The sequence below is a fragment of the Cibotium barometz genome, chromosome 6 (assembly GCF_041138505.1).
Source record: "Cibotium barometz isolate CiBa-2024 chromosome 6, ASM4113850v1, whole genome shotgun sequence".
Classification (NCBI taxonomy): Eukaryota; Viridiplantae; Streptophyta; class Polypodiopsida; order Cyatheales; family Cibotiaceae; genus Cibotium; species Cibotium barometz.
In genome coordinates, this window is record NC_141051.1 from 48873714 (window position 1) to 48888970 (window position 15257).

A 15257-nucleotide genomic window follows, 5' to 3' on the forward strand; every position below is an offset into this window, starting at 1 on the left:
TCATCCATTGAAGACCAGCAAGGTCAATCAACCAGATCCATGCCCGATTTCAGAAAACAACTCCAACTCTGTTCCAATATCTTCCTCGACGCACGCGTGGGTATCCTAGGCGTCCCAGAGCCCGAGCACCGTATGGTCAGCACCCTCTAGGATCCTTCGCAGGTGACCTAGCGCTTCACTCATAGGCCGCTTCCTTGGCCCCTCATCCATCGTACCGGAAGCTCACCATTTTAATCGCACCGAGGCTGGTCAAGACCTCGGCCAACCTTGCTACACGAGACGTCCTTCATTGACTCTCCATCAGCAGTTGCAACTTTTTCAATTAGGTCTCCACGACCTTAATCACAAGATGGTCACAATGCTTTCCCAGCAATCTTGACATAAAACAATCATTTTTACAAACAGCATTTACAAACAGTCACAAAATACAGTTTCTATATTAACTCTCATTTTCCCACATTATCCCTCATCAATCCACATTGCTTATTCCACATTCCAGTTATATGTGTACTCATCCCATCACATCATTTTCCATCTCATCACTTCAGATTCCTTCACATCACATATCATATATTCACATCCATACATATATCTACATCCACATCCACATTCACATCCATACATCCACATCTACATCCATACATCTATTTTCACATCCACATCTACATGCACATTCATGCATCCACATCCATACATCCACATCTACATGCACATTCACATCCATACATCCACATCTATATGCGTACATTCACATCTACATTCACATCTACATGCATACATCCACATCTCTATGCATACATCCACATCCACATTCACATTCACCTCCATACATCTACATCTACATGCATACATCCACCTCCACATTCACATCCACATCTATACATCTACATCTACATGCATACATCCACCTCTACATCCACATCTACATCTATACACCTACATCTACATGCATACATCCACATCTCCATTCACATCTACATCTTTACATCTACATCTACATGCATCCATCCACCTCCACATCCACATCTACATCTATACATCTACATCTACATGCATACATCCATATCTCCATTCCCATCTACATCTATACATCTACATCTACATGCATCCATCCATCTCCACATCCACATCTACATCTATACACCTACATCTACATGCATCCATCCACCTCCACATCCACATCTACATCTATACATCTACATCTACATGTATACATCCACATCTCCATTCACATCTACATCTATACATCTACTTCTACATGCATCCATCCACCTCCACATCCACATCTACATCTATACACCTACATCTACATGCATCCATCCACCTCCACATCCACATCTACATCTATACATCTACATCTACATGTATACATCCACATCTCCATTCACATCTACATCTATACATCTACTTCTACATGCATCCATCCACATCTCCATTTACATCCTCATCTACACATCTATTTCTACATGCATACATCCACATCTCCATGCATACATCCACCTCCACATTCACACTCACATCCATACCTCTACATCTACATGCAAACATCCATATCTCCATGCATAATAATATTCTTTTAATTAATCTAGGATGATAGTTCCTAGAATATGGTAGGAAGTCCTCTTTTTATGCTTTGAATGAAATTATTTTATGCGTAATTTCTATAAAAATTTTGCCATAGCTCCGCTACTATGACTGATAAATCTCAATTTTTTTCTAAGGGATAAGGCTCATTATTAAAGAAATAATTAGAATGGTCTCTAATTGGATCATCAATCCATAATGGTCTCTAATTGGATCATTAAGAAAATAATTAGAATGGTCTCTAATTGGATCATCAATCCATAATGGATTGAATCATCAATATACATAAACTAAAAGCATAGAAAAAAAAGCCATTAATTTGGCCTCAAGCATAGCTTAATCTTGGATTAAGGAAAAGCCTTATGAAAAGCTTCATTTGGATTGAAAAGGGTCATGAGTATGACCATTTCTTAAGTGAGAGAGAGAGAAAAACCATTAGAATTAAATATAAATAGAATTTTATGTAATTCTTTACTATCATTAATTAATTAACTTCAATAGCATTTCAAAAACCATACCAATTAAACTTCTCAAGCTTGAGAGGGGTTGAGAAGAGAGAATCATTGAGAAATTATAGAAAAGATCATATTTCACTATACTTATCTTATAATTTGCTTGATTCTTTGTTCACGGTAGAGGCCCCCAACCAATCAATTGGTTTAGTATGTTGATGGAGCCACCAATGGGGATTGAAGAAAGAGAGAAGTATCAAAAACTAGTGAAGTATTAAAGGATTCACAGTTCTTGGCTTAGGTAGAGTAGAGTAACAATGCATAAGACATTATATTTTTTTCAACAAGGGGAGGCTTCTATTTATAGGAAAATTTAAGCTCCTAACCAAACAAACTGATTCTAGAATTTTCCAAGTCAGTTAGGTTACTTTTTGACCATTTTTAGGTCAGTTAAGCTAACTTTTTGGAACTAGACTTGAATGAGGAGAGAGGAGAGATGAAATATCTCAATTTTTATGAGTTTAAAACTCATTCAAGCATGTGAAATATGCACCTCCTTTAAAGAACTCTCCTTCCTTACATATGTGTCATAGTTTTTTTTTTTACTAATAAACCTTGTACATTTTCAACTCTTCATCTTATGTGAAATATGCACCTCCGTTAAAGAACTCCCCTTCCTTACATATGTGCTTTTTTTCTAATAAACCTTGTACATTTTCAACTCTTCATCTTATGTGAGCATTTACTCATTTTTGGATACCCAAAATATCTCATATTTTTAATATTGCTCATAGTTTTTTACTAATAAACCTTGTACATTTTCAACTCTTCATCTTATGTGAAATATGCACCTCCTTTAAAGAACTCCTCTTCCTTACATATGTGTCATAGTTTTTTTTTACTAATAAACCTTGTACATTTTCAACTCTTCATCTTATGTGAAATATGCACCTCCTTTAAAGAACTCCCCTTCCTTACATATGTGTTTTTTTTTACTAATAAACCTTGTACATTTTCAACTCTTCATCTTATGTGAGCATTTACTCATTTTTGGATACCCAAAATATCTCATATTTTTAATATTGCTCATAGTTTTTTACTAATAAACCTTGTACATTTTCAACTCTTCACCTTATGTGGGAATTTACTCATTTTTGAGTATCTTCTTTTTACAAATTGGATTTATCTCCTCCCTACACATGTATTGATGCTATTGGCCCATAGGAACCTTAATTGGACCATAGTCTAAAGATTTCTGAAAATCTAGACCCTTAGACTAAGGTTCTTTATACCTATTTCCAATTAATTCCAATTGCACATTTGAAAATTCTTTTTGAATTTCTGTTTCAGGGAAATTCATCTTAATTATATGAGATATTTTTCTATCCAAAAATATTCAAAATCTGAATATTCTCTCTCTAGAATATTTTCTCTCTCTCTAGGTTAAAACAGTTAGAAACAAGGTCTTTATATTTCTGAAGAGGGATTGATTACAGGGGAAGATACTAGACATCAAAAAGGGGGTTGGGGGAGGAATCTTACATTCTACCCCACTTAAAAAATGCGAGATGTCCTCATCTCGCAAGTTGTGATAATTTTGCAAGATGCACGAATATGAGACTTAGAGAAAAATTTTAATCAAGATTAACCACCAAGAAAAGTCTTAAAGAGAGCAAGATTCAAAATAAGAACAAGATTTAAACTTTATTCATTCTCGAAACTTATACAGTAAAGATAGAAGAACTCTTTACACTTCCATAAGCCCGTCCATCATATGGTAACAAAAGCAATCCTCACAAGCTGCACAAGTATAGGGTAACTCATCTATGGGAATGATTCTGCTGGTTATTGTCGCACCTATCTCAGTGGTATGAGGTGATCTAACAAAAGGACCTCTGAGAGGCAAGCCAAAAACGGGGTAAAGGCATATCTTCTCATGAGGAAGAAAACACGCCAGTAAGAATACCCGCTCAGAAAACCCAAGATGCCTTGATCTCATGACGCAGTAGTATCGAGGACCCAAACCCAAGGCTTCAATAACCATGGCCAAGCGGACATTATTACCAAAGTGCTGCTGACCCCAGGGTGTTACCCTAGTTATGTCTTGATAGGTCCGCCATTTGGTCTGCGCTACAGAAGTTCCCAAGTGGGAAAAGTGAGCGCTCATACTGTTCTATAAAATCTTTCTTCACAGACTCTCTTGCGTCTTGAAGGTGAGAAATCATCAGGGATAAAACTAATTCCTGTTGCCAAGCCATGAAGGAGATTAAGAAGGAAAGGAGATTGATGGGAGTAAGATTACTGTGAGCGACAAGTAAAGTTACGACTTAATATAAAGGAAGGAGCTAGCGTAACCTAGAAGCCAACGGTAACTTGCCACTGAAGTTTTACCGTCTTTCCATGATTTGAGTTTGACACATTTTTCTATAGAAGGCATTAAGAATTTTGAGATGAGGATATAAAAGAAACTTGTAGGCTAAGTCACCTACTTTCATTGAATTCAGATATAAGGTCACAATATCTGGGGGATAACTTCTTATACTCCCCAAGAGATAAAGAACTTCTTTTGAGCCGTACTCAAATGAAAACCAAAACCTTGGTATCCAAAACACCGATTCTCACTTCTGAACTCATTGTTCTAAATCCTTAAAATAGGTGGGACTCTTGAGAAGTATTCTAGGAAAAGGGTCTTCCTTTTTTTTAAACAGAAACTTTCTTTTATTTTAGAGAGGGAATAATTATAAGATCAGAAAGGGAGATTCTTACTCCTGTATACCTCGAAGGCTGGGGAGGAATCTTACATTCTACCCCACTTAAAAAGTGCGAGATGTCCTCATCTCGCAATGTAGAGGACAGCTCTTTTTCTTAAGATCCAATTTTATTCTGGGGTTCCTTATATTCTGGTCAACCCAACAGAACACTGGGATAAATATCCCTTATATAGAACTCATCATTAAATAATAATTCATTCAGATCATGTCATTCATATCTTTAACATGATAATGGTCCATTAGACCGAAAAGTTTCCTTCAGAACATTCCTCCACGGAAGTTTCAGTCAAGCAAGTTCTCAATTTGACATTCCTTAACTTGATCTACCGGTCAAGTATTAACAGTAGCAATCTGACAGCACAACCCACTAATCTCATAGTGATTTGCTGAATTCGTTATCATCATTCTAGTTATGAATATCATTTTTAAAAATCAACATTATTCAATCAGCATTTTCAATCCGCATTTTACATCAGAATCCAAATCAATTCATCAATTCTCAAACAGAATTAAAAATCATATCAATCACATTCGAAATCATTCTCAAACAGAATTAAAAATCATATCAATCACATTCGAAATCATCATCTAGATAGCATTAACGCTTATAATTTCAAGTCTTAGGTTTACTCGTATATACTGTCAGTAAAGAGCTGCAGTATACTCTCGGTATATACGGGTAGTCACGGCCCTTGGAATTATAAGGTAAATACTATCATGTCTAGGCCTCAAGCAAGTCAGGGATTCTATATAATTGCGGTACTTCCATCTGAAGAACCAATTACCGAATTACGAATTTCAGTTTGAATATTAAATTGTATGAATTATATCACACAATTATAACCTTTTTGTGTTTCTTGATAAATTTTTGACATATTTGTCTTCTCAGTTGATCTTTATTAACCAAATGCTCTGATACCAACTGTAAGATCCCTGTTCCCACCGAGCAACAGATTCGGGATACTAGCAGCGGAAGTAGCACTTCTCGCGCGGGACAGGGGTCCCACATTCGGGGCCTCACCCACGGATATCCGGATAAGAGACTAATCCGTCGGTTGTTCCAAAACCGAACCCGAAAAAAACTTCCTTTATCGGAAAGCACGGGCGATTCCACCAGGATAACTTTTTACTCTAACGTAGTCAAGATCATTTCTGATCGAGTTGATCCAATTACATCTATAAGATACTTGGTCATATCAAGGAAGAAACTTGCACTTGGATCATTGGGATCAACGCTTTTTTCCCCATTCAAGAGGCACAGCCGTTAATTCCTATCCATATAATAATTACTATCCGAGATTTATTTTATTTATCGTAAAAACAAAAGTTTGAGTCTCGATTTACGGATCCATCAGTCCAGCCTAACCCCATCCAGTCCCATGGGTTAGCCAACCACCCAACCACTGTGGTGATGGGATCCAATTAAGAATTTGGTTAGGTTTTGTCCCGGGTACCAAGGAAAAGAGTTCCAAGGCCCCCTAGCCGGATGTTCATGCAAAATAAAACTAGTCACACCACTCACACACCCAATATGAAATTGTCTTTTCACAGATTCAACCAGTTTAAAACAATCCTTTAATAAAACCATAGTATCACTGATCACAATCTTCCAAGTTATCCAGTTGATTCTTAAATTTTCCCATCATTCCTTCACCAGAGTATCTATGGCATCATTGGCAACTAGGACGCTCACCACCTGTCCACACAGAGGGGCCGTTTCTTAATCCCTAGCCCATAATACTCGGCAATATAATCTCTTATCAAGATGGACTCTCATTGAAGATCAGCAAGATCAACCAACAGATCCATATAAAGAGCCATGGACTCATCCATTGAAGACCAGCAAGGTCAATCAACCATATCCATGCCCGATTTCAGAAAACAACTCCAACTCTGTTCCAATATCTTCCTCGACGCACGCGTGGGTATCCTAGGCGTCCCAGAGCCCGAGCACCGTATGGTCAGCACCCTCTAGGATCCTTCGCAGGTGACCTAGCGCTTCACTCATAGGCCGCTTCCTTGGCCCCTCATCCATCGTACCGGAAGCTCACCATTTTAATCGCACCGAGGCTGGTCAAGACCTCGGCCAACCTTGCTACACGAGACGTCCTTCATTGACTCTCCATCAGCAGTTGCAACTTTTTCAATTAGGTCTCCACGACCTTAATCACAAGATGGTCACAATGCTTTCCCAGCAATCTTGACATAAAACAGTCATTTTTACAAACAGCATTTACAAACAGTCACAAAATACAGTTTCTATATTAACTCTCATTTTCCCACATTATCCCTCATCAATCCACATTGCTTATTCCACATTCCAGTTATATGTGTACTCATCCCATCACATCATTTTCCATCTCATCACTTCAGATTCCTTCACATCACATATCATATATTCACATCCATACATATATCTACATCCACATCCACATTCACATCCATACATCCACATCTACATCCATACATCTATTTTCACATCCACATCTACATGCACATTCATGCATCCACATCCATACATCCACATCTACATGCACATTCACATCCATACATCCACATCTATATGCGTACATTCACATCTACATTCACATCTACATGTATACATCCACATCTCTATGCATACATCCACATCCACATTCACATTCACCTCCATACATCTACATCTACATGCATACATCCACCTCCACATTCACATCCACATCTATACATCTACATCTACATGCATACATCCACCTCTACATCCACATCTACATCTATACACCTACATCTACATGCATACATCCACATCTCCATTCACATCTACATCTTTACATCTACATCTACATGCATCCATCCACCTCCACATCCACATCTACATCTATACATCTACATCTACATGCATACATCCATATCTCCATTCCCATCTACATCTATACATCTACATCTACATGCATCCATCCATCTCCACATCCATATCTACATCTATACACCTACATCTACATGCATCCATCCACCTCCACATCCACATCTACATCTATACATCTACATCTACATGTATACATCCACATCTCCATTCACATCTACATCTATACATCTACTTCTACATGCATCCATCCACCTCCACATCCACATCTACATCTATACACCTACATCTACATGCATCCATCCACCTCCACATCCACATCTACATCTATACATCTACATCTACATGTATACATCCACATCTCCATTCACATCTACATCTATACATCTACTTCTACATGCATCCATCCACATCTCCATTTACATCCTCATCTACACATCTATTTCTACATGCATACATCCACATCTCCATGCATACATCCACCTCCACATTCACACTCACATCCATACCTCTACATCTACATGCAAACATCCATATCTCCATGCATAATAATATTCTTTTAATTAATCTAGGATGATAGTTCCTAGAATATGGTAGGAAGTCCTCTTTTTATGCTTTGAATGAAATTATTTTATGCGTAATTTCTATAAAAATTTTGCCATAGCTCCGCTACTATGACTGATAAATCTCAATTTTTTTCTAAGGGATAAGGCTCATTATTAAAGAAATAATTAGAATGGTCTCTAATTGGATCATCAATCCATAATGGTCTCTAATTGGATCATTAAGAAAATAATTAGAATGGTCTCTAATTGGATCATCAATCCATAATGGATTGAATCATCAATATACATAAACTAAAAGCATAGAAAAAAAAGCCATTAATTTGGCCTCAAGCATAGCTTAATCTTGGATTAAGGAAAAGCCTTATGAAAAGCTTCATTTGGATTGAAAAGGGTCATGAGTATGACCATTTCTTAAGTGAGAGAGAGAGAAAAACCATTAGAATTAAATATAAATAGAATTTTATGTAATTCTTTACTATCATTAATTAATTAACTTCAATAGCATTTCAAAAACCATACCAATTAAACTTCTCAAGCTTGAGAGGGGTTGAGAAGAGAGAATCATTGAGAAATTATAGAAAAGATCATATTTCACTATACTTATCTTATAATTTGCTTGATTCTTTGTTCACGGTAGAGGCCCCCAACCAATCAATTGGTTTAGTATGTTGATGGAGCCACCAATGGGGATTGAAGAAAGAGAGAAGTATCAAAAACTAGTGAATTATTAAAGGATTCACAGTTCTTGGCTTAGGTAGAGTAGAGTAACAATGCATAAGACATTATATTTTTTTCAACAAGGGGAGGCTTCTATTTATAGGAAAATTTAAGCTCCTAACCAAACAAACTGATTCTAGAATTTTCCAAGTCAGTTAGGTTACTTTTTGACCATTTTTAGGTCAGTTAAGCTAACTTTTTGGAACTAGACTTGAATGAGGAGAGAGGAGAGATGAAATATCTCAATTTTTATGAGTTTAAAACTCATTCAAGCATGTGAAATATGCACCTCCTTTAAAGAACTCTCCTTCCTTACATATGTGTCATAGTTTTTTTTTTTTACTAATAAACCTTGTACATTTTCAACTCTTCATCTTATGTGAAATATGCACCTCCTTTAAAGAACTCCCCTTCCTTACATATGTGCTTTTTTTCTAATAAACCTTGTACATTTTCAACTCTTCATCTTATGTGAGCATTTACTCATTTTTGGATACCCAAAATATCTCATATTTTTAATATTGCTCATAGTTTTTTACTAATAAACCTTGTACATTTTCAACTCTTCATCTTATGTGAAATATGCACCTCCTTTAAAGAACTCCTCTTCCTTACATATGTGTCATAGTTTTTTTTTACTAATAAACCTTGTACATTTTCAACTCTTCATCTTATGTGAAATATGCACCTCCTTTAAAGAACTCCCCTTCCTTACATATGTGTTTTTTTTTACTAATAAACCTTGTACATTTTCAACTCTTCATCTTATGTGAGCATTTACTCATTTTTGGATACCCAAAATATCTCATATTTTTAATATTGCTCATAGTTTTTTACTAATAAACCTTGTACATTTTCAACTCTTCACCTTATGTGGGAATTTACTCATTTTTGAGTATCTTCTTTTTACAAATTGGATTTATCTCCTCCCTACACATGTATTGATGCTATTGGCCCATAGGAACCTTAATTGGACCATAGTCTAAAGATTTCTGAAAATCTAGACCCTTAGACTAAGGTTCTTTATACCTATTTCCAATTAATTCCAATTGCACATTTGAAAATTCTTTTTGAATTTCTGTTTCAGGGAAATTCATCTTAATTATATGAGATATTTTTCTATCCAAAAATATTCAAAATCTGAATATTCTCTCTCTAGAATATTTTCTCTCTCTCTAGGTTAAAACAGTTAGAAACAAGGTCTTTATATTTCTGAAGAGGGATTGATTACAGGGGAAGATACTAGACATCAAAAAGGGGGTTGGAGGAGGAATCTTACATTCTACCCCACTTAAAAAATGCGAGATGTCCTCATCTCGCAACTTGTGATAATTTTGCAAGATGCACGAATATGAGACTTAGAGAAAAATTTTAATCAAGATTAACCACCAAGAAAAGTCTTAAAGAGAGCAAGATTCAAAATAAGAACAAGATTTAAACTTTATTCATTCTCGAAACTTATACAGTAAACTTTACACTTCCATAAGCCCGTCCATCATATGGTAACAAAAGCAATCCTCACAAGCTGCACAAGTATAGGGTAACTCATCTATGGGAATGATTCTGCTGGTTATTGCCGCACCTATCTCAGTGGTATGAGGTGATCTAACAAAAGGACCTCTGAGAGGCAAGCCAAAAACGGGGTAAAGGCATATCTTCTCATGAGGAAGAAAACACGCCAGTAAGAATACCCGCTCAGAAAACCCAAGATGCCTTGATCTCATGACGCAGTAGTATCGAGGACCCAAACCCAAGGCTTCAATAACCATGGCCAAGCGGACATTATTACCAAAGTGCTGCTGACCCCAGGGTGTTACCCTAGTTATGTCTTGATAGGTCCGCCATTTGGTCTGCGCTACAGAAGTTCCCAAGTGGGAAAAGTGAGCGCTCATACTGTTCTATAAAATCTTTCTTCACAGACTCTCTTGCGTCTTGAAGGTGAGAAATCATCAGGGATAAAACTAATTCCTGTTGCCAAGCCATGAAGGAGATTAAGAAGGAAAGGAGATTGATGGGAGTAAGATTACTGTGAGCGACAAGTAAAGTTACGACTTAATATAAAGGAAGGAGCTAGCGTAACCTAGAAGCCAACGGTAACTTGCCACTGAAGTTTTACCGTCTTTCCATGATTTGAGTTTGACACATTTTTCTATAGAAGGCATTAAGAATTTTGAGATGAGGATATAAAAGAAGCTTGTAGGCTAAGTCACCTACTTTCATTGAATTCAGATATAAGGTTACAATATCTGGGGGATAACTTCTTATACTCCCCAAGAGATAAAGAACTTCTTTTGAGCCGTACTCAAATGAAAACCAAAACCTTGGTATCCAAAACACCGATTCTCACTTCTGAACTCATTGTTCTAAATCCTTAAAATAGGTGGGACTCTTGAGAAGTATTCTAGGAAAAGGGTCTTCCTTTTTTTTAAACAGAAACTTTCTTTTATTTTAGAGAGGGAATAATTATAAGATCAGAAAGGGAGATTCTTACTCCTGTATACCTCGAAGGCTGGGGAGGAATCTTACATTCTACCCCACTTAAAAAGTGCGAGATGTCCTCATCTCGCAATGTAGAGGACAGCTCTTTTTCTTAAGATCCAATTTTATTCTGGGGTTCCTTATATTCTGGTCAACCCAACAGAACACTGGGATAAATATCCCTTATATAGAACTCATCATTAAATAATAATTCATTCAGATCATGTCATTCATATCTTTAACATGATAATGGTCCATTAGACCGAAAAGTTTCCTTCAGAACATTCCTCCACGGAAGTTTCAGTCAAGCAAGTTCTCAATTTGACATTCCTTAACTTGATCTACCGGTCAAGTATTAACAGTAGCAATCTGACAGCACAACCCACTAATCTCATAGTGATTTGCTGAATTCGTTATCATCATTCTAGTTATGAATATCATTTTTAAAAATCAACATTTTTCAATCAGCATTTTCAATCCGCATTTTCAATCAGAATCCAAATCAATTCATCAATTCTCAAACAGAATTAAAAATCATATCAATCACATTCGAAATCATCATCTAGATAGCATTAACGCTTATAATTTCAAGTCTTAGGTTTACTCGTATATACTGTCAGTAAAGAGCTGCAGTATACTCTCGGTATATACGGGTAGTCACGGCCCTTAGAATTATAAGGTAAATACTATCATGTCTAGGCCTCAAGCAAGTCAGGGATTCTATATAATTGCGGTACTTCCATCTGAAGAACCAATTACCGAATTACGAATTTCAGTTTGAATATTAAATTGTATGAATTATATCACACAATTATAACCTTTTTGTGTTTCTTGATAAATTTTTGACATATTTGTCTTCTCAGTTGATCTTTATTAACCAAATGCTCTGATACCAACTGTAAGATCCCTGTTCCCACCGAGCAACAGATTCGGGATACTAGCAGCGGAAGTAGCACTTCTCGCGCGGGACAGGGGTCCCACATTCGGGGCCTCACCCACGGATATCCGGATAAGAGACTAATCCGTCGGTTGTTCCAAAACCGAACCCGAAAAAAACTTCCTTTATCGGAAAGCACGGGCGATTCCACCAGGATAACTTTTTACTCTAACGTAGTCAAGATCATTTCTGATCGAGTTGATCCAATTACATCTATAAGATACTTGGTCATATCAAGGAAGAAACTTGCACTTGGATCATTGGGATCAACGCTTTTTTCCCCATTCAAGAGGCACAGCCGTTAATTCCTATCCATATAATAATTACTATCCGAGATTTATTTTATTTATCGTAAAAACAAAAGTTTGAGTCTCGATTTACGGATCCATCAGTCCAGCCTAACCCCATCCAGTCCCATGGGTTAGCCAACCACCCAACCACTGTGGTGATGGGATCCAATTAAGAATTTGGTTAGGTTTTGTCCCGGGTACCAAGGAAAAGAGTTCCAAGGCCCCCTAGCCGGATGTTCATGCAAAATAAAACTAGTCACACCACTCACACACCCAATATGAAATTGCCTTTTCACAGATTCAACCAGTTTAAAACAATCCTTTAATAAAACCATAGTATCACTGATCACAATCTTCCAAGTTATCCGGTTGATTCTTAAATTTTCCCATCATTCCTTCACCAGAGTATCTATGGCATCATTGGCAACTAGGACGCTCACCACCTGTCCACACAGAGGGGCCGTTTCTTAATCCCTAGCCCATAATACTCGGCAATATAGTCTCTTATCAAGATGGACTCTCATTGAAGATCAGCAAGATCAACCAACAGATCCATATAAAGAGCCATGGACTCATCCATTGAAGACCAGCAAGGTCAATCAACCATATCCATGCCCGATTTCAGAAAACAACTCCAACTCTGTTCCAATATCTTCCTCGACGCACGCGTGGGTATCCTAGGCGTCCCAGAGCCCGAGCACCGTATGGTCAGCACCCTCTAGGATCCTTCGCAGGTGACCTAGCGCTTCACTCATAGGCCGCTTCCTTGGCCCCTCATCCATCGTACCGGAAGCTCACCATTTTAATCGCACCGAGGCTGGTCAAGACCTCGGCCAACCTTGCTACACGAGACGTCCTTCATTGACTCTCCATCAGCAGTTGCAACTTTTTCAATTAGGTCTCCACGACCTTAATCACAAGATGGTCACAATGCTTTCCCAGCAATCTTGACATAAAACAGTCATTTTTACAAACAGCATTTACAAACAGTCACAAAATACAGTTTCTATATTAACTCTCATTTTCCCACATTATCCCTCATCAATCCACATTGCTTATTCCACATTCCAGTTATATGTGTACTCATCCCATCACATCATTTTCCATCTCATCACTTCAGATTCCTTCACATCACATATCATATATTCACATCCATACATATATCTACATCCACATCCACATTCACATCCATACATCCACATCTACATCCATACATCTATTTTCACATCCACATCTACATGCACATTCATGCATCCACATCCATACATCCACATCTACATGCACATTCACATCCATACATCCACATCTATATGTGTACATTCACATCTACATTCACATCTACATGCATACATCCACATCTCTATGCATACATCCACATCCACATTCACATTCACCTCCATACATCTACATCTACATGCATACATCCACCTCCACATTCACATCCACATCTATACATCTACATCTACATGCATACATCCACCTCTACATCCACATCTACATCTATACACCTACATCTACATGCATACATCCACATCTCCATTCACATCTACATTTTTACATCTACATCTACATGCATCCATCCACCTCCACATCCACATCTACATCTATACATCTACATCTACATGCATACATCCATATCTCCATTCCCATCTACATCTATACATCTACATCTACATGCATCCATCCATCTCCACATCCACATCTACATCTATACACCTACATCTACATGCATCCATCCACCTCCACATCCACATTTACATCTATACATCTACATCTACATGTATATATCCACATCTCCATTCACATCTACATCTATACATCTACTTCTACATGCATCCATCCACCTCCACATCCACATCTACATCTATACACCTACATCTACATGCATCCATCCACCTCCACATCCACATCTACATCTATACATCTACATCTACATGTATACATCCACATCTCCATTCACATCTACATCTATACATCTACTTCTACATGCATCCATCCACATCTCCATTTACATCCTCATCTACACATCTATTTCTACATGCATACATCCACATCTCCATGCATACATCCACCTCCACATTCACACTCACATCCATACCTCTACATCTACATGCAAACATCCATATCTCCATGCATAATAATATTCTTTTAATTAATCTAGGATGATAGTTCCTAGAATATGGTAGGAAGTCCTCTTTTTATGCTTTGAATGAAATTATTTTATGCGTAATTTCTATAAAAATTTTGCCATAGCTCCGCTACTATGACTGATAAATCTCAATTTTTTTCTAAGGGATAAGGCTCATTATTAAAGAAATAATTAGAATGGTCTCTAATTGGATCATCAATCCATAATGGTCTCTAATTGGATCATTAAGAAAATAATTAGAATGGTCTCTAATTGGATCATCAATCCATAATGGATTGAATCATCAATATACATAAACTAAAAGCATAGAAAAAAAAGCCATTAATTTGGCCTCAAGCATAGCTTAATCTTGGATTAAGGAAAAGCCTTATGAAAAGCTTCATTTGGATTGAAAAGGGTCATGAGTATGACCATTTCTTAAGTGAGAGAGAGAGAAAAACCATTAGAATTAAATATAAATAGAATTTTATG